The sequence below is a fragment of the Myotis daubentonii genome, chromosome 1 (genome assembly GCF_963259705.1).
Source record: "Myotis daubentonii chromosome 1, mMyoDau2.1, whole genome shotgun sequence".
Lineage (NCBI taxonomy): Eukaryota > Metazoa > Chordata > Mammalia > Chiroptera > Vespertilionidae > Myotis > Myotis daubentonii.
In genome coordinates this window covers 49,342,756-49,361,704 of record NC_081840.1, presented here as the reverse complement: position 1 = coordinate 49,361,704, position 18,949 = coordinate 49,342,756, and the positions used below count along the sequence as shown (strand labels likewise).

Sequence of the window (18,949 nt, the reverse complement as noted above, 5' to 3'; positions counted from 1 at the left end):
TGTTGAGAATCCATTGACAGTGCTGCACTAAACTCTTCACATACAGGATCCCATTTGATACTTACTACTTTCCAGGAAGTACAAAGTAGTATGTTCATTTTCTAGGAAATTAGGGCTCAGAGACCTCTGTCCCTGTGGCCAAACAGCTAAAGAACAGTAAAGCCAGGACCAAAGTAACAGCAAATATTTACTGAAGAATTAATCAATATCAGTCATTGTTTCTTGTGTGTTAACTATTAACTCATCTAGTCCTCATTTCAACCTTACAAGGTGGGTACCTCCATGCCCTTGTCAGAAGTCACAGAACAAACACAGAGGGGTTAAGTAACTTGTACAAGGAGTCACAGCTGGTAAGTGGCAGAGTTGGGGCTGGAACCCACACTGTCAACTTTGGACCCTAATCTCTTAACTACCACACCTAACCATGCTCTATAACAGGGTCTAGGTTGGCCTTTGGAAAAGGTTCTCTCCAGGATACAACTTTGATATATATTTCTAGATACAATAAAAAAAGCCATACCTCAACAACAGCCTCTGAGACTCTTCCAGCAATATAAATCATCTTTTTATTATATAAACTAGAGGCCCGGTGCACAAAAATTTGTGCACTCAGGGGGGAGAGGGGGTTCTTCAGCCCGGCCTGTGCCCTCTCGCAGTCTGGGACCCCTCGGGAGATAACGACCTGCTGGCTTAGGCCCGCTCCTGGTGGCAGAGGGCAGGCCCAATCCCTAGGTGCAGCCCCTGGTCGGGCTCAGAGCAGGGCAGATTGGGGAATTGGGGCGCCGCCCCCTGTCATGCACAGAGCAGGGCGGATTGGGAGGTTGTGATGCCACCCTGAGTCACGCTCAGGGTAGGGCTGATTGGGGGGTTGGGGCACCACCCCCTGTCACACTCAATGCAGGGTCGATGGGGAAGTTGCAGCGCCACCCCCTGTCATGCACAGAGCAGGGTCAGTCATGGGGTTGGGGAGCTCCCCCCTGTCACTCACAGAGCAGGGTCGATCAGGGGGTTGAGGAGCTCCCCCCTGTCACTCACAGAGTAGGGCCGATAGGGGAGTTGGGGCACCGCCCCCTGTCACACACAGAGCAGGGCCGATCAGGGGGTTGGGGTGCCGCCACTGTCACACTCAGGGCAGGGTCGATGGGGAGGTTATGGCTCTACCCCATCACATACAGAGCAGGGCCCGTGGAGGGGGAGCGCCGCACATGTCACACACAGAGCCACAGGGCTGATCCGGGGGTTGGGGAGCCTTCCCCTGTCATGAACAGAGCAGGGCGGATAGGGAGGTTGTGGCCCCGGCCCCTGTCACACACAGAGCCGCAGGGTGATCAGGGGGTTTGGGCGCTGCCCCCTGTCACGCTGATCCCAGTGCTGGGAGGGGCTCTGCTGATCCTGGTGCTGGGAGGCATATTACCCTTTTACTATATAGGATAGAGGCCTGGTGCACAGGTGGGGGCCAGCTGTTTTGCCCTGAAGGGTGTCCTGGATCAGGGTGGGGGTTCCCACTGGGGTGCCTGGCCAGCCTGGATGAGGGGATGTTGGCTGTTTGCAGCTGGTCACACACCCTTCAGGGTGGGGGTCCCCACTGGGGTGCCTGGCTAGTCTGGGTCAAGGGCTGAGGGCTGTTTTCAGGCTGGTGGGTGACTGAAGCTCCCAACTGCTCCTTTTTTTTCTTTTTTTTTAAAATTTATTCTGGGCCAGCTTTAGCTCTGGCTCCAGCTCTGAGGCCTCTGCTGCTGAAAGCAGGTATCTGGTTTGCTTGGGTTCTATAATCGAAACACTGTATCAACTCCAGCTCTGAGATCCCGGCTGGCTGAAAGCAGGTTTCTGGGGTTTTGTTTAGCTTCTATATTTGTAACTATGTTTCAAACTGCAAGCTCAGAGGCCAGCAAGGCAGGCGGTGAACGTTGGTTTCCTCTATCACTGAAGCAAGCAAGCCTCATGTTCGCTTCAAGCTGCCTGGCTGCAGGCCACCATCTTGGCTGGCAGTTAATTTGCATATCGCCCTGATTAGCCAATGGGAAGGGTAGCGGACATACGGCTAATTACCATGTTTCTCTTTTATTAGATAGGATAGATACACTATGTGTTTATAATTAAGGTAACCATATAATTTATTGTCCAAACCAAGACTCATCTGAGAGTGAAAGGATGCACTGTAAATAGTCAACCAAGCACTACAGTTGTAACTGGAACTGTCCCAGGTGAAAAGGGGTACCTGGTTACCCTAGTAATGAGTATGTGTCCATATACACAATTAGATATAATCACTTTCAGAGACATTCCAATAAGATCAGCTGGACTACAGAGGTAACATTAAATGCCTTCTGACATTGTGCAAGCCCATCCCTCCTTCCACTCCAAGAGCTGCTGGCCCTTTCTTTACCTAACGCATTTCAACTTGTTTTCTCACAGAGGACTGTGCGTAATTGGTCAGCCATGAGAGATTAATTTGTATTTCGTTGGCTGAGCAGACTCAATAGGGGATGGGGTTTGTGCATGGCCTGGCAGCTTCTCTTACATAAGCCTTCCTATCTACTCTTGACACCATCCCTCCCAAGCCTGCTTCTTTGGGAATTGCCACCCAACCCCTTAATTTACCTAATTTTTGCCTGCCTGGAGGAATTCTAACTTGTAGTTTTTAATTTCCTCATGAGCCTTTTTCTTTTGAAAATGGAAATACTGGGCAAGACATCAGACTCCCCTTCTAAAACAAAACAGGAAGGAATCAGGGCATGGGAGTGCATGACAAGCAGGTAAACTCAGGACTGAGCTACATAAAGGTTATCTAGATCCTTCATCTCCTTCCCATTGATTTCAACTACAGTCAGACACAAAGGAGACCAGGCTGAGGGCAATCCAGGTGCTGATGATGGTTGAAATCATGCTTTACATAAATTATCTCATTTAATGCTCTCTCAGTTCTATGTGGAAGGTGCACTTCCTATTCCCATTTTAGAGATGGAGAAACTGAGACTTAGGGCAAAAATTTTGCCTGAAGTCCAACATTGGTAATTTATCCCAGAGCTGACACTCTCGCCCACTGGGCCTTGACATTCCAATGCACAAACACCCCCAAATAACAATGTCAGAGACAAATGGCATTGGAGAGACCCATGACTCCCACCTCTTCAGCTCAGTCCCTTCTCCTCCTCCAGAAAACACACACCCAGTACTTTGTAAAAATGAAAGGAGAGGTCAAAGAACTACATAGAGTAAAAAGTGCTATATAAGTGTAAACTGTTATCAGTACACTAGCCCTTAAGTGCTATTAGAGAATTTATTTTACTCTAATAGAGCCATTTAACTTGGACATCAGGCACAGGGCCTGGGCAAATTCCACCCACCATGGAAATGCATCTTGTCCTGAGTTAAAGCCTGTCACACAGTTACCTCCCACGCTGGCAACATGTGCCACATCCCAATGTACTGTAAGCAAGGATAAAACCTTCAAAACATATAAAAGCACAGAGTACAGCGGATGGAGAATATAGAAGAGGGCAAAGTCAAGGGAGCAAAAGGATTTTATTTTTTAAATGTCCCCAGTCACCTAACCTGGTCCCTTTCCTCTGATTGGCTGGCAGGACAGGTGGATGTGGTGACTCATGAGCATGCTGCAACCTGCTCTCACTGCCCAGTTTCATCGAGCAAGTTAGAGGGTCAAGAGAATTTGCTTGCGTCGAAATTTGCTTCCCAAAGTAAAGCTATGCTCACAGGGTTTGACGTCAGAAACAATCTGGAAAGATGACAAGAATGGAATGCAGACTCCTCCTCCTTCCCACCCCCAAAACTCCCCATTGGAGTTTAAGGTGATTCCATTTTAATGAAGCAGGATGGTCACAATGTTTGGGATATAAAGGAAATCTGACCCACCCCAAAGTGGGCAGCTTTCTCTGGAAGGAGGGAACTGTACCCGGGCTCTGAGATTTCTATTTCATTTTTTCACACGGGGTGAGAAGTGAGCTGGTCTAAGATTCATGTCATGAGCTGCTCCTCACTCGGGGAGACCACGTGGCCCTGTAACAGGAGCCCCAGGCCCGGTGGTGGTACCTTCTGCTCTTCTCAGAGTCACTCTGCTGAGCTACTCAGTGATGAGAGCATAATCTGCATTGTCTAGTATGGTAGCCAACAGCCACATGTGGCCATGAGCATGAGGAATGTGGCTCGTCCAAACTGAAATGTGTTGCAAGTGCAAAAGCCATACCCGATTTCAAAGACTTAATGTGAATATCTCAATAATGTTTATATTATTTTTTTCTTTTTATTTGGGGAGGGCCTTCCGGGACGAGCCGGAAGACCTGCTGGACAAATTCAAAAAGAGCTGTAAGCACTTAATAATGTTTATATTGATTAAATGTTGAAATGATAATATTTTGGACATACCCCGTTAAAGTACACATTTCTTCAAAAATAATTTCACCTGTTTCTTTTTACTTTTTTAAATATGGCCATGAAAAAAATTAAACTTGCAAAGATGGCTATCATTTATTTCTCATGCCTTATTTCCACTGTACGGCACTGCTCTAGAGTCTTGACATCTGTGATGTGCTCCCTTCACCAGAAGCACCAGCATCAACTGGGAGCTTGTCCCACCACAGACCCACAGAATCAGCCTCTGCATTTTAACATGACCCCACGCAATCTGCATGCTTGTTAAAGTTTGAGAAGCACTGCCCAGCACACTATGGGCTCTTGAGAATTACTTATTGAATGAACTAATGAGTTATCTCCAGGAAGTTACTGAACTCAGAAGATCTGGGAAAAGGGCAAGGCTTTTACTTCCTGGCTTTCTCTTTACCTCATTGATATTGATGAGGTACTCATCAGATTAATCACCTTGCATTGTAGCAGACCCCGGACTCAGGTCTTGAGAAACTGTGGTCCTTGAGAAAGTGTGGTCCATAGATCCCAGGATCTGGTTAGAAATTTAGACTCTCAGTTCCCTCCCCAGACCTACTCATTTGGAATCTGGATTACAAATAAACTCTCAGGTGAGTTGTAAGCATGTTAATAAATTAAAACTGGGGTGTAATGGACAGGGTCTCTCAATCACTCCATGGAAATAAGAAGTTGAGACCAGATGTGTATGTGTGGAGGAGGGGGAAAGGGGGATTGTCTTGATTTGATCCAGATGGTGGGGCAGCCTGATGCACTTATTCTAGGCATCCCCACTCAGAACACACAGGTGATCACCTTAAAGGGGCAGCCAGCCACACTGTAGCCACCTTGCGTGGACCTGCAAGGATCATCTCTGTTTATCCTAGAAAGGGATGGGGTCTCCTGCCTGCAGAGGAGTGACGCTACGTGACTGGTCCTGGCAGCTCAGAGGGTCTTCTCTGACGCTGTGAGCAAATGGGGTCTGTCTGTCCTGATGCCCAGCATCTGCACCACCTCTCTTCCCATCGACTGGCACAGGGCCTGGGTCCCCCTCCAGAATCCTTCTCCGCACAGCAGTAGGCAATGAGGCTGGTTTACCAGGAAACTGACCTGTGCCCCCTGATTTTTGAAAAATTTCGAAAGAAAGACCACTCTTCTCATTCTATACCCACATTTCTCCTGAAGAGAATAACCATAAGTAGGAAGAAATAAAATGCATTAAGACCTAGAAGTGCCTGTGGAGGGCCTGGTAATAGCAGCCTCCGGCGTATTCTCTGCCTCCTCGAAAGGGCGAGGGGGCTGCTCCTCTGAGTGTCTCCTGCTTTGCTCTCCAGAAATAAATTAGAAGGAGGTGCTAAGAGTGGCCACGAAAAGCTTCCGTGGAAAGTCGAAGGCGCCTCTGCCATTTTGCTGCATTGTTCCATGCGAAATGTGAGTTTTATATTTTTTGCGTGCCTGATAGTACACAAGACATCCTACTCCTTTGTTGCAGCATAATTGCTCGTATCCTGTGAAGGCCCGGAAAGAAAAGCAGAGGAAGCGTGGTCCTCTGGTCACAACTTTTTTCCGTGGTTTCCCAGCTGCAAAAACAGGGCATAGCCATTTATTTAGCAAGCATTTCTTACAAGCCCATTTTCCAGGACGGATCACCCTCACTGAGTGAGATCCTTGTTCTCATGGTGACAAAATGACTAACTTTAAAACTCCCCACGAGGCAGAAGTGATTCATGTAATTATGAAACAGGGATTTAGAAACGGCTTTGGAAAAAGAGAACAACGGATGCCCATCGGACACGGAGATGAGCTGCGTTACACCCTTCTCCCACTGCCTCCCCTGTGGGTTAGGGCATGCGGCTCACTTCGGAGGAGGAGCTACATTCTTTCCGTGGACAAACACAAATGTGCTGAAAGTGGTCACGATAAAGTCCACGGCCTCAAATGAAAGTAAGGATTTCATAAATGCAAATGCCCCACTATTGAAGAATATAGTAAGTTTAATTGTAGTGATTCAAGCTCCGTCCAAAAAGGGGCTCCCAGCATCTTCATAAGTGTGTGACCTACGTGTTCAAAACTGCGCTGAGTTCATATTTGACACACGTTCCTCTTCACTCACACCCTCCACAGCTTCTTTCCTTTGTATTGAAAACGAAACTGGTGTCGCTGGGTACATTGTATGCAGGTCAACTTTGCAGGGCTCATCCATAAGCCTTGGATAATGTGTTCCTGAAGTCGGCCGGTTTCACTTACCCGAGTGCCCCCTTGGCTGCAGGAAAATGAGAGATAACCCTGCATCCGGCTTTCCTCTTCCCCGGCAGCCAGGCCTCCGGGGAGGTCAGCAACTCAGCAAGGACTGGGGAAGGAAGGAAGGCGGAGATGTGCCTGATACAGGGTCTCCACCCTGAAGGAAAAGGCACACGAGTGGGAGGACAAGACCCCGTTCCCTGGGGGAGCTGTGTCTCCTGGCACTGGACCTCAAATCTCCTCCTGGCAGGCCTCACCCCAAAAGCTCAGAGAGCATCCTGGCGGAGCAGCCAACCTGTTTCTCATTATCCTGCTTGACGGAGACAATCTGCTGGCATGTGCAGTTTTAGAAATTTCATAAGCTCAGGACACAAGGAGACTCTGACGTCAATTCCAGCAGGAACCATACAGTCCCCTCGAACAATTCTCGTCTGTGTGGGAAGCCTAAGGGGAGGTTTTAAATAGGGGCTGGCACGGAGAGGAGGGGGGCTAGCTTCCTACTTACAGTCTCTTCTACTTAAGACTTGGCTCTTCAAGCGCATGCCACATCCTGGAGCTTAATGGGAATGGGGACCCACTGCTGGTCTCAGAGACGGCCAGGGTCATCCGCCGCACCTGCAGGATCGCCCCGTAACCTCCTCCTCCACACCGTGTCCCACTTCAGCTCTCCATCGTGCCTTTGCCTTGTGGACGAAGCTCCATCCATAAATCCTTACATTGAAAAACATGCCCACTGAGGCCTGCCCCTTTGGGGACCCCTTTGGGTCCGAAAACCCTCCTGTCCCAACACCACGTCTGCTGAAGTCAACGGGACCTGAGGCGCTGGCGGCTCGGTGTTTTCGGAAACTGTGGAGAGCTCTCTCGCCACAATTCTCTTGTTGTCGTCAAAAGCAATTACATGTTTCAGATGATGAAAAGCACTGTCATGAAATGCTGGCACGGCAGCCAAGGAGACAGATGTATTAAACCGCACGGCTTCTAAGAACTCCCACTTACGCTGGAGCTCGGCAAGGAGATGAGGCAGCGATACACCCTTCTCCCACTCCCTCCCGTGCGGGCTTAGTGCACGCGGCTCCTTTCTGATGAGGAGCTCCATTCTTTCCATGGGCGAATTCAAATGTGCAGAAAGCGGTCATCGTTAAGCGCATGTCCTCAAATGAAAGTAACAATTTCATAAATGCAAATACCCTACCATTGAAAAATATAGTAGGTTTAACTGTAGTGATTTGTAGTGAGCCAACATCAAAAACAATTCCAGCATCTCTAACTGGTGAGGTGAGGGCTAATGGTTGGCCTAGGAGATGTTAATTGATCTGCTATTAAAAAAAAAAAACAGAAAACAAACAAACAAAAAAAACATACACTGTGCTCACAGAAATAGGGAAGCTGTAGGTTAAACCAAAAGTGTTTCTTTTTCTTTTCTTCTTTTCTTTTTTTTTTTTTCTTAGTTAATCCTCACCCAAGGATATTTTTCCATTGATTTTTTTAGAGGGTAAAAGGGAGAGACAGAGATAGAGAAACATCGATGTGAGAGAGACTTGGCTGGGATCGAACCCTGGACCCTTCAGTCTGCAGTCAAACCAGCTAGGGCCAAAGGTATTTCTTAATTACAGGACTTCCCAGAGCTTTGAATATGGTAATAAGTACTGTGAAGTTACAAGACCCAAGTCAATATATATGGATGTATTTCCCCCCAAACCTTCCTGATTCCTTCAAAGTTGAACATGTGGCACTCTCCCCTTCTGTCCACCCTGAAAGCCCTGTTCCTCCCTCCCTCCTCTCATCATCCTTCAATGCCCAGCTCAGAGGCGGCCTTCTGGGTGAGCCATCCAGCCCAGAGTAACCTTCCTGCCACGGCAGATGCTGTGGTGCTCGCTGTGTGATCGCCCGGTCAGCAAACATGAGCTGCATGTCAGAGCTCCTAGAACATTACATTCTGCGCTGTGCCTGGGAGAAGGGGATGCTGGGGCATCCTACCGCCTCAGGGGACATGCAGAGATACAGCGATATTCCTAAGGAGGAGCCACTAACACAGATGGTTACCTGTCCCACACACCTGTTTGGGCCGTTGTTCACCACGCCCTCGTATGGGCTTTGTTTTGCTATGTTGACCTGATGTGGCTTCCTCACCAAGAAACTGGAATCATAAAGGACCTACTTCACTGTGACGAGAAGTAAAGGAACTCTTCATGTGAAGCAATTGGATGGTGTCTGGCAGATGGTAACTGTTCGATAAAAAGTAAGTTTACTGTTATCACAGGAGGAAGTGTTATGGCCGATACTAAATCCCAATAGTTTTGGCTCGAAACCCCAGGCAGATTTCACCCTTCCGCACTCCTGTGTTCCTCCCACTGTGCCGCACTGCCTCCTGTTCACAACACCTGCTGGCCCCTTGCCCGCGCCCTGCATTCACTTTCTCACATAACGCCTTCCGATGAGCTTGTGAGCTCCCTGAAGACAAAGGCCACAGACAATGGCACGGTGCCTTTCTGTGTTGGTGCCAAAATGCTGTAATAGTCAACCAGAAAGTTATTCACTGCAGGTATTAAACAAATTCTACAAACCACAGGATGCGCTTCAATGTTGCAGCTTAAGACATTTGTTAGAAATACCAACACCATGAATGAAATAAGTTTCCCCAACTGTATTCCAGAGAGCAGGAGTTGGCAATTTTTATTCCTTAAAGGGCCAGCGAGTAAAGATCTTAGGTTTTATGAGCCACGCCAGGTCAGTCTCACTGCACAGCTCTGCTGTTATGTGAAAACAGCCATGGACAAGGAATGGATAAACGGATGAGGTTGGCTCTGCTCCAGTAAAACTGAACAGACAGTGGCCAGATTTGCCCCATGAGGGGTGGTGTTCTGCGTCCAGCGATAGGGATGATGAAAGTGTGGGGCAGAAACTTTGCTTAGTGGCCAAATCAAAAGGGTTTGCTGCATACTCATCCGAGTCTTGTAACTTCAGGGACGCGTTGCTGTAAACCTGGAAGCCTGAGCTCACGCAGCTGCTGTCTCAGCAGCAGCCTGGGCACGAGGAGCTGTGCTGAGCAGGTGCCGGGGTGACGGACCCCAACACGCAGCTCCTTTTCCTCCTGGAGTCAGTCCGTGATCCCCTGCTGATGGAATCTTCAACCCGCCCAGCATGGACTGGATTGGCGCCTCTGGGTAGGTGTATCATCAAAGCATCCCACAGCAGTCCCAAGCTGGCTGTAGGAGAGTAATACACCAAGGCAGCTATGCCACCTAGTGCTGCCTACATGTACTGTTCTCATCCTCAAGAAAGCGGGAGAGGCTTCCGGGAGGCCTGGCATTTGCTATTTCTGGCCAACACTTTCCACATGCAAATAAAAAAGTCTGAATACTCCACCTTCACTTCAAAACATTCCTTGTGGCTGCATTTAACCATTCCCCTCGAGGCTCATAGGCTATGAATGACTTCGTGCTAAGAAGGAGCAGCCCAACTCTGTAGCACTAATTACCCAAGGATATGCCCAACGCACACACACCAGATTCCTCGCCCGAGGGCTACCGAATCACTGGAATTCTAGCGGCCTGGCTGGCACAGACTCATGCATCATGCCGTTTATCCTTCAAAAGGCAGCTACCTGTAGCAGTACCACTAACGCTGTTTTCAAACAGTGGTTCTAGTATCATAAGATGCTACTATAATAAACTATGACTGTGTAGTTTCCCGTAAGGAAGAAAAACATCAGTCCAGGAGAGAAATGGAGGGGGAATGGCATTTATCAGATTGTAGTTTCCAGAAATGGATTTGCTTCACTAAATCAAAGACAGCCCGTTTCCACACATCATCATCAATTCGGTGGGAACCGTTCCAGAAACTCTGAGTGTATATTTTCCGACTGGATAGTGGATTCCCTTGCTGACTGCTTCTAGTCTAGGTCATAGGTATCTCCATGCACTCGTATCATCTTCTACAGTTAATCAATAAGACAAAAGCACAGACGGGGTACAAAAAGCCCAACAAGGGAAGAGAGGCTAAGATGAAGACTTTGGGCAGCATGCCACGTACATGGCAGGTTAGGTTGTACAAAGGTGTCCATCCTGTGTCCTACCTACCTACCTACCTGTGTGCCTGGTACAGGGTTACAGAAGGGACACCTTTCTCTCACTCAAAGTGCCTCTTGGGAATAAATGCTAGCACGGCATAAAGTGTCCTAAAGAAAAATAAATCTCATCTTCATGCTCATTCATTTACTTTATACGATTAAAGCTTTAACCAGGCACATCACTCCTCCTTTGTCCCTGGAACACCAATGCCTGTGCTGTTGGGAAGAGACAGACCTGATTGGAACTATCAATCACTTGGTTTTCACCCAAAGCCAGAAAGTCTCAGCGCCCCGTATTTTAAAGTGTTCCGTGCCATGTACTGTTACTGTTTGCCTACAGCTGTCAGCTGTGAAAACATTCTTTTTTGGACACAAAAATCTGGCCTTTGCTCCTCTTCTGTCAAGACTCCAACTGACCCCCCACGGACAAAAAGGACAAAGGTCCCCTCTGCCCCCTCCCTGTTCAGACATAATCAGCCTTGCTCAGGTGACCCCTCTGCAGCAGAGAGCGCTCAGCGAGAGGGTTCACTGAGGCTTCAGGATACCAGCACGCAGGTGAGGCACTTAGTCACAGGTGGGCGGACGTGGGGAGGACCCTCGTGGCGCCCCTGTCACCACTGGCCCTGAGGCTGCTGTCCAAGGAAGCGCTGAGCCCAGGATGTAGGGGCAGACCCCCGGCAACAAAGCTGGGAGCGCAGTCTTTGAGGACGCCTCTCAAAAACAAAACCCTTGCTTCTCTTTGAGGGGCTACAGGGAGACAGCACAGCGGATGGTTATTTTCGTAGCCAGAAAACAAGTAAAGTAAGAATTGGGCACATGTTCAGACAAATGCGCTCATGAAGACACCACTCAGAATCTACCCAGCAGTGAGGCCTCAGCCTTTTTTTGTCCTTTAACACTCCCCTAGCTAATACATCTATTCATCTTTGGGGAAGGTTTCCTTCAGAAAAATCAGTACTGAAGGGAAATGGGGTGAGGGGGACAGCTTACTTTTGCTAGTTTGTTTCCTGTAAAGTCATTTCTTTAAAAGGAATCCTTTCCGGTTAGAAGAAACTGCTTTATATTTGTACCCCTGAGCTGCTGGGTGGTAGGTGTGACTTGGACATCTCAAGTTTGTTTCAAGCAGACCCACTTGGGTTGAGCACGAACAGGAAAAAAGCAACAGGAATGGCGGTGACGAAATGGGAAGTTTTCAGGCTGGGCTTAGGCAGCTTTCTCATACTTAGCTGTGGCGTTCAAATCAATGGATGCAGTTTCTCCCGAGGACAGGGAGATACACATTGTCCCGCGAGGAGCAAAGAATACGGCAGGGAGCAAAAGTAGCCATCAGCCTTGCTGTCTCCCTGTAGCCCCTGAACACATTTGAAAAGCACTTCTCTTTTCCAGAAAAATGTTCTCCCACAGATGCCGGATTCATTTCTTCCACAGCCATGCTCTATTTCTAAAAGGTCTCAAATGATATCTGGGTGTCCCCTTAGAGATGGCAAATGGGGGTGATGGCAACCATGAGGCCAGGGCTACAGCATAAGGATTGGAACCCACCGCTTTTATATCCCTCAGCCCCTGGGGGCATAAGAAACACCCAGCCTTCCGAACTGGGCTCCAATCAATACTCAGTGTCCCAATAAAGTCCTTTCAATGAGTATTTTTATATTTCCTCTCATTAACCATATTGTTTTAAATACTCTATTTTTGAGCAGTGCGGGGCATCTGAACAGTGGGAAAATGGAGAAATAATGGGCTGTGTATAAAAAGGCCATATCCTCCGAGCTATGCTGATGAAGTCATGGAGGATTCTCCCTTTAACTTTCTTGCGTGTAAAATACAGTCTTGCATTTATTTACCTGAGCTCTCCCCCAGGTTGGCTAAGGAAAGCCAGTTTGACCCTGCTAAGCCTGCCCCTCTGTTCCCCAGTCCTTTCTCTTTTTTTACATTTGATGTGTGAATTCGCCCTTTCTGCAGTGAAGTCAGTGGCATGGATTTTAATGTCATGTTTTATGGGTTGGTTTTTATTAAGAACTTTCCTCACTCTTCGTCACAGCAGTTTATGGAGTACGCGTGGCTTCTCAGAGCGACCCAGGCCCATGTGGGGACTAACATTTATCTAATATTTTCAGAGTACCTTAAGCTGTTCAGCGGAAGATCACTTCCCTTCCCCAAGGAGACACATCTGCCTCCTTACTTCTCGCACCACCTCATGGGCATGGCTGTGCAGGTGTTTTAGCTTCTTAAGGTGTTTCAGCCGTTCAGGTCATCCACTGGGCCCACCGTACAGAACAATTTTAGAAAGAAAGAGGCTGCTCTGAGGACTCCAGCTGCGTTCTGAAAGCAATATTTAGAGAAAGCGCACAGGCAGAAAAGGTTGATCATCCTGAACTTTCATCGCACATCACAGTTTCCTTTCTGTATTTTTAGCACCATCTCAATGAAAGTGTAGAAGTGCACTGCCGATGTCTATAGGCAACAAACAGAATCATTAGGGGTTGAGGGATGGTTTCAGAAAAAGTGGCTTTAAATAATTAACACCACGGCACTCTTCCCCCGTCTTCATCCAGCAGAGTAAATGTCTCCTGACAGGTGATAGCCCTTCATGTGAGGCCGTAACTCTGGAGTATTCAAGGTAACTGAGCTCCTATTGAAAAGCACACTTCGGTTACATGCAAAGTCTCAGACAACCATAAAACACCCCTTAAATATCCAATTAGTTATCAGCTCACATGCATGAGAGACCCATACACTACTTCTGTGTGTGTGTTTTTAAAATATATTTTATCTTTTTCAGAAAGGAAGGGAGAGGGAGAGAGAAACAGAAACATTAGTGATGAGAAAGAATCATTGATTGGCTGCCTCCTGCATAGCCATCCTGGGGATTGAGCCCACAACCCAGGCATGTGCCCTGACCTGGAATCAAACCATGACCTCCTGGTTCATAGGTCGACACTCAACCACTGAGCCACGCCAACCAGGCACTACTTCTGTTTTGTTTTGTTTTTAAAGCAAAGGAAAAGAAAAATATTAATAAAAGCAAGTAAAAAATAAAAGAAATAATCAAGAAAATAAGAAACAATACTATCAATAGTGAACACCAGTTTTGAACTGTGTACTATCATTAATTTGCTAGCTCCTGATTACTCTTATGTGGGCTTTCGGATTCAGCCTAAATCCTATGGGAGATATTAACATCCTTCCATCAAACAGAGAAACTGAGGTACAGAGAGGTTAAGTGTCTTGCCCAAAGGCAAAAGCTCTCAGATGGAAAACCTAAATCTCCAATCTGGGTCTGTCTGAATCCCACGTTCCTTCCACTGTTCATACATTGAAGAAAGCAAAGGGGAGACATTGAAGCCTGACCCAGCCAAGAAGATATAGTCCAGGCTTATTCAGAGACATTGAATTAACCATATTTTGAGTAAATATGTGTTTTCCAGCCATTGGATCAACTACGATGTGATTCAAACTGGCTCTTCTGAAAGCCAAAGATACCAGATGGATCGTCTTTCAAGCTGGTGTTTTTGTCATCTAAACACAGTCCCAGAAATCAAAACAAATAGAAACATAAAAACCATTTTTTAAAAAATATGGGCAATCTCTACCCTAGAATAAAGGCAAAAAATGAAAAATCATTACCAAAACCAGTCCTGGAGTACAGTAGGCCTCTTTTCCTGTTAAAAAAAAAAAAAAAGGCAGACACCCACCCTGCTTCCTTCTGCAAACAGCTCCAATCACAGCTTGTGCTGAGTGGAGATAAAAATACCCTGATGTGGTCCAAAGGGCATCTGACAGCATTAAGCCCAGTCAACCTGCGCATCTGCCTTCTCTCTGGCCCCTGAGATTTGCTAGGAGTGCCATGGAAAGGCGAGGCCTTTAGTGATCTGCACTGGACAAGACTTGAAATTAACCTTTTAGTGAATCTTTCGCATTCAATGTGAAACAACAGAACTGGTGGTGATGTGACATTTTGGTAGGTGAGCACATCAAAGGCGTCTGTCGCTGAGTCTCTCCCTGAACACCCAAGGGTATCTCAGGCTGCCAGCTCTCCTTAGGCTCGACGGGTGGAGGAAGAGAGAGCAAGGCAGCCTGAGCAACTCACTGGATACTCCACATAGAAGGAAGGCGTTTCCTCCCATTTCTCATTCAATTGTATGCACTTCATTACGCCTGGCTTTTTAATATTCAAGTAGAAAAGAGAAGAGCAGGATAAAAGACAAAGAATATTATTTCTGACTGCCAAGCCCCCAGATGGAGAAACCCATGCACACGTGACTTCTGGGCCCTGCACACTCAACCTTGATCTCTCTGCCAGCACTTCTGGGCGGGATCATGTTTAGGATTCTCTGTTGGGAAGGCAAGTGCCTTCAGCACTTCTTTAGATGTCATGAAGTATTTTTAAACTGAAAGCACATGAATTTGGAGTCAGCATGCAACATTGTCATACGATAATGAAAGGAACAAGGAAATAATTATGCCCATCTCTAAGGCACCAGCCTTCTTGCGGCCTCATACTCAGGGTCTAATGGCCACCTCTGAGGCATAGATATCTGTAGAAACCTCTAGATTCTTTCTTTGTCTCTTCCACTTTCCTTAAAGTTAGGAACTTAGGGGAGGAGAAACCACACAGAAAGTATTTGTCTTTGTACAAGGTCACCTTCAGCCCATCACTTACACTTGAAAGCCTCTCCCAGATTTATTAAAGAGCAGAGCTCAAGCTAATAGAAGGTGACTTGGAATCTAGAGTTCCCAACATTTCTTCATTTAGGAATCCGTCCTTCTGGAAAAAAATAATACTTGCTAAAATAGACCACTACACATAGGGAAGCTTAAAGGACAAGTATTTAATTATGATTCAAGTTTAAGAAGCAATTTGATGACAGATTCAGTGGTAGTAGGAGTTGCTACTGACTGGAGAGGATGTTTCTGTTGTTCAATTCTATTCCCTGATGACTAGTAGTCAGAGAGGCCTCATAGAAAAGAAAGGACTTTAATTAGACCATGGTGGGACATCGGATGCCCTAGTAGGGAACAGAAAAGAGCAAAGGAGGAGAGAAGAACATACAAGGCATGACATGAGACCCTGAGGAAACAGTGCTGGGTGGAAGGTCACATTTACTAGTAAAGAGGGGAGAAGTAGATCAGAAAGGTAGGAGGCAACTAGACCGGAGAAGATCAGGCTAAGGAATGCAGTTTATCCCCAAAGCCATGGTAGTTTCAGTGATACAAAGCACCTCTTAGCCATTTGTTGAATGAGTGAAGGTACAGAAGATGAAAGCTCAGGAGTAAGGAAATGCTTTACAGAACCTTAATCTTGTGACAGGGTCTGATTTAGATTGAAAGGAAGTCAGTTCAAGGTCAAAGAAATCAGCTTAGGAAGCAAGGAAACCATACAAGTGGGAGGTAGGAAGGGCCTAGGTCAGTGATGGTGAACCTATGGCACCTCTGACACGCGAACTCATTTTTTTGGTTGATTTTTCTTTGTTAAATGGCATTTAAATATATAAAATAAATATCAAAAATATAAATCTTTGTTTTACTATGGTTGCAAACATCAAAAAATTTCTATATGTGACACGGCACCAGAGTTAAGTTAGGGTTTTTCAAAATGCTGACACGCCAAGCTCAAAAGGTTTGCCATCACTGGCCTACGTCTAGGCCAGTGGTCAGTCAGCAAACTGCGGCCCTTGAGTGTGGCTCTTTCACAAAATACCACGTGCAGGCATGCACGTACAGTGCGATTGAAACTTCGTGGCCACACTCAAGGGGCCAAAGAGCCACATGTGGCTCACGAGCCGCAGTTTGCCAACCACTGGTCTAGGCAATGGCAGAAGAAAGCAAGTGAGATGATCTGAGGAATGTCAGGAAAATTGCAGACTAACTGACTACCATAGGGTGATGTGAGCTCGGGGTGAGAGGACAAGATGACTGACAACGAGTTAGTTCTTTGTGCTTCTGGGGGGACCAGAAGAGTGACGATAACATTGACCTAGACAGGGAACTCAGGGGCACTTTGTCCTGACTTCCAGGATCTATCACTTTGCATTTCAACCAGATAGAACACACTGGATTATCAGTATTCGGTGTTGCCCACTGGATTTTAAGCTAGAGAAGGATAGAGCCTATGTCTCATTTTCCTTTATATGTTCCAAGCTTCCAAAGCACAACACCCAATACAAAAGAGGTGTTCAAAAAATAGGTCTTGTACCAGGAGGCTCCATTTGGGAGGAAGATGAGGGTGAATTTGTGGCAATGAAAGCATTTCTGTGGATGTAACTGATGCTGAAATAGGGGAGAGGTCCTCTTTGAATTTTTCTCAAGTACCCCCAAATAATATACAGTTCCTCCTGCATCTTCCTTCCTAATGTCTATGAGTTATATCCTTTCCTTTCCAATGGCCAGATAAATGTTTCGACTATGATGAATTGGTCTCCAGAGGGCAGACAAGACAACCAGTAACTGAACCTCAGGGGCTGCCTCCATCTTGGCAGGAGGAGGAAAAAGACAAATATAATTTCCAGTTGTTTTAACAGAGTCAGGACATTCAAGATCCGTGGCTACCGAAGGAACACAAAAATGCAGGCCATGGAGCCATCGGCAGATGATCTCAGAAGATGGTCACTGTGTTCCTGCCAGTGATGTTTACTCAACTGTGAATAATGACACTTAATTGTCACTCTGAAGGACAGTTCACTTTATTTTGCAAAGAGTTATTCAAATGACCCCTATTTATCATAAAACCATTGTCTAAGCGGTTACACATGTTTCTGGAGGAACAGAGGTTTACAGAAATCTTCCTTCATTCAGAATCTGCTTTGAGATCACTATTGTTGCTGATAGCAACAGAACCTCTCCTCTGGTGGGGAAATCAGAGCCCAGGATTTCCTGCTATTCATGTACTACAATAAAAGATTCTTTTTCTTAATTTTCCTTACCGATTCTGTCCCTAAATAGGGATCGGTCTAAAAACTGGGACAAGAACAGAGAGCATCGAGGAGAAAAATTAAAGTAGATTCAAAGCTCCAACAGTTCTAACCAAGAAAAGGGGATGTGGTTACTTTCAAGAAAATAATCTATAAAATGTAAAAGATAGATCAAAACGCAGTTCCACATTTGAAAAAAACAATGCCTTTCTGGTAAAGGCCACCCTATGAGGAGTCCATAGAGGCAGAGGGGTGTGTATATCACCTGATTAATCCTCATCGCCTGTGCTGGGTGAGGCTCCAGAGGAGGCCTCAGTAAGTGCTTGGTAAGTGAGTGATTGTAAACGTCCTGCTTGCAGGGAGAGACAGATTTCACATTTCCCAGGCTCCTCCACCACACCTGGCATCACTACATATAAAATTTGTGATAATCACATTTCCTGGTCCCATGGCATCCAGACTCCCCTTTCACATGTCCTCTTGGCTCACCTTTAACAATCCATTCAGCTCCAGCTAAGTCAATGCAGTGTAGGAGCTGGCTTCTCCCTGGCCTGGTCCCAGGTGGTTGCCATGACAACACACCCTAATAGCAGGTTCCTGACAAGGGCCTTCCTTCCCCTACATGTCAGGGCAGAAGGGAGTGCGGGAGACCCTGAGGCCCACAGCAGGAGATGAAGTGTGGAGATCCTGTCCATAGTTGATAACATCTCTCTTGGCCACAGACCATTGTCAGCCGCTCAGTGAAACTGGGGACCCTGTCACTGAAGATTCTGCTTTCTCACCCAAAGAACACCCGGGAAAAAGTAGCTTAGGATGTGTCAGTGGTCACACTCATTCTTTGTATTAAAACAAGCAAAATAAATAGAATCTGGCACCAAAGACTATTTAAAATATCCAGCTGGTAGCCCTAGCTTTTTGGCTCAGTAAATAGAGTGTCAGCCTGCAGAACAAAGGATCCCAGGTTTGATTCCAGTCAAGGGCACTTACCTCGATTGCAGGCTCCTTCCTGGCCTGGGTCCTGGTAGGGGCTTGTGCAGGAGGCAACCAATCAATGTGTTTCTCTCACATTGATATTTCTCTCAGTCTTTCCCTCTCTCTTCTATGCTCTGTAAAAATCAATGGAAAAATATCCTCCGGGGAAGATTTAAAAAATAAAATATCCAGCCAGTATCTAAAAGCAGGTATCCCCAGAGTCATTATGAGGGAGGAGCTGCTTTCTTCCCTCCTGGATTTTGGCAATAAAGGGCATGGCAGGAAGTGCGGATATCCGGGTGATGCTGGTATAAGTGGTAGCGCATCTGTCATGCACTGATGTAAGGCCTGGATTGTATTAGTGGGTGTTGGTGGCACA

The 18,949-nt window shown here is 46.6% G+C and overlaps 1 protein-coding gene and 1 non-coding gene across 2 annotated transcripts in view; both read right to left on the bottom strand.

Annotated features, from left to right (window-relative positions):
* RORA (RAR related orphan receptor A) overlaps positions 1-18,949 on the bottom strand; it is a 734,689-nt gene that overhangs the window by 542,081 nt on the left and 173,659 nt on the right. The window lies entirely within an intron of this gene.
* LOC132224343 (U7 small nuclear RNA) lies at positions 4,271-4,333 on the bottom strand. Its single transcript, XR_009450654.1, has one exon. It is a non-coding gene; the product is annotated as a U7 small nuclear RNA (small nuclear RNA).